The sequence below is a fragment of the Nicotiana sylvestris genome, chromosome 8 (genome assembly GCF_000393655.2).
Source record: "Nicotiana sylvestris chromosome 8, ASM39365v2, whole genome shotgun sequence".
Lineage (NCBI taxonomy): Eukaryota > Viridiplantae > Streptophyta > Magnoliopsida > Solanales > Solanaceae > Nicotiana > Nicotiana sylvestris.
In genome coordinates, this window is record NC_091064.1 from 130560899 (window position 1) to 130563350 (window position 2452).

At 39.6% G+C, this 2452-nt stretch overlaps 1 long non-coding RNA gene across 1 annotated transcript; it reads left to right on the top strand.

Annotated features, from left to right (window-relative positions):
* Window positions 1-1882, top strand: LOC138874428 (uncharacterized). Its single transcript, XR_011401409.1, has 3 exons — window positions 1-266; window positions 935-993; window positions 1650-1882. It is a non-coding gene; the product is annotated as an uncharacterized lncRNA (long non-coding RNA).
* The last annotated feature ends 570 nt before the right edge of the window (window positions 1883-2452 follow it).

The window sequence follows — 2452 nt, forward strand, 5'->3', positions numbered from 1 at the left end:
TAGGCGGTGGTTGACCTACTTCAATTTATAAACGATTTGGACGCCTATTTTTGCTCATTTTTCAACTAAACTTCGTCTCCAAACTTCTCCTAACCCTCCTAAACATATACCACAAGGTTTTGAAGTGATTCCAAAGTGATTACACCATATTTCAACATCAAAACTTAGTTCTAGTGAAGAACAACACCTCTTTGAGGTTGTGTTGTCATTGAGGATTGTTGTGGGCTGTATTTGGATGAAATTCCAAGTTTTTGCTGCTGTCTAAGGTGAGTATAACAGCCTACTAATTGTGCTTAATCTTGCTTGTATGTTGGTTAAGTTGTTAGGATGATAAACTACAAGATAATACTTGGATTAGCTTAAGTCACTTCTATGGTGTTGTATTGCTATTAAGGGTTGTTGTAAACTGAATATAACTTGGATTTTGACTTGAAGTTACTGTATAAGGTATGTATATTGTGATCTTGCTTGTGCCTAAGGTTATCTTGATGTTGATTAAGTTAAATGGATGGGCTAGACATGAACTAGTGAATAAAGTTGCTAATTGAGGATAGTTGAAGTTGTGGATTATTTTCGTTGTTATAAATATATGGTTTAAGGCTGGAATCATTGATTAATGACTTCATTATCATGTTAATGATACTTTTATGTTGAAGTAAGAAGTCTATAAGGATTGATAAGGGGTATACGGATTCCAATCGGAGCTTGCCGCTCGTCGTAATGTAGTTGTGACTTGTTGTTGTTATATGGTGTCTTGATATTGATAATTATGTATTGATGGATTGCTCTGGTAATTGTTGTTGGTATATGGTATTGGAGGAGGCCCTTGTTACAAGGGAGATGCTGCCCAAATTTACGTAAACGAGCTACTAGCTTAAGTTATAGACTTAGCCTTTGCTCAGCACTGATTTTGAATCTCCTTATACTATGATAGATTGTGTTGACTTGTTTGAAGAGTTGCTTGGAAGTGATTAAGGACTCAACGGGTTTAAGGTATGTTAAGGCACTTTCTTCTTTCTTTTGGCATGATCTAAAGTGAAATGAATACGCTACTTCATTACGGATCTACTCCTAGCAACTAAGGTTGTCCATGTTGTTCTTTCCTTATAAAATTATTCTAAGCAAGCGTGTATGATCCTTGAATCCTACTAAGGTTCATATTGAGGGTATGGATGTCCATAGTGTTCTTAAGTCACTCCAAAAGGTTTAGAATATGATTCCATGAGTCTAGCATGCATTATATATAGTATCTATTATACTCTACCGAGCCGCTCTATAGTCGGCCGGGTACGGCACCTATTGTGCAACCACTGATCAGTTGGGTTTACCGAGCTCCATGTGGCCGGGTACGATTCTATCGAACCTTATGATGGTCGGGTACGCTTTTACCGAGTCCTCTTTGAGGCCGGGTACGATATGATGATGATAATGCCCACAGAGGCGAATGTTTTAAAAAGTTTTATGTATATATATGTATTATGCATTTCATATCAGTAACCCCCAGAGGCACTCTGATGTTACAGGTTGTATCTCCTCTATCTCTCTCTTTACATTACTGTTCTTATTTATGCTTTCCTGCCTAACATACTCGGTACTTTATTCGTACTGACGTCCCTTTTGCCTGGGGACGCTGCATTTCATGCCCGCAGGTCCCGATTGATAGGTTGACAGTCCTCCTAGTAGGCTATCAGCTCAGCGAAGGTGTTGGTGCACTCCACTTGCTCCGGAGTTGCCTATTTGGTCAGTATGCTTTGGATATGTATTGATTGATATGGCGGGGCCCTGTCCCGACCTTTATGATTTTATGTACTCTTAGAGGCTTGTAGACATATGTCAGGTGTATGGATAATTGTATGGCCTTGTCGGCCTATGTTTCGAGTTTACTAATGGTCATGTCGGCCTTATAGGCCCGTATGTCACATATATTAGTTTGTATATCATGTTGGGTCTTCATATGTTGACTATTCCCTTATGTTTTATTCTTGTTATCTCAGGACGAGTTTTCTAGCTCATTTACTCATGATAACATGATAAGAAAGATATGTTACGTTGGTACTCGGTTGAGTAAGGCACCGGGTGCCCGTCGCGGCCCTTCGGTTTGGGTCGTGACAGAAGTGGTATCAGAGCAGTTCTGTCCTAGGGAGTCTACAAGCCGTGTCTAGTAGAGTCTTGTTTATGGGTGTGTTGTGCACCACACTTATAAGCAGGAGGCTACAGGGCATTTAGGTCTGTCACTCTTTCTTCTTACTCTAGATCGTGCAGTAGAGCTCAGTTGTAAGAATTCAAACTCCTAAATTCGACTTTAGTCGTAATACAACGATACCTACTTCCACAAAGATAGTTGGTAAGAGATTGCATGTGGATGTGAAAGAGTTGAGTCAGAGGAACTCGATTTCACATCATGCTTATGATGAGTAAATATGAGGTCTTCAACAGATCATGTGTGTACTAA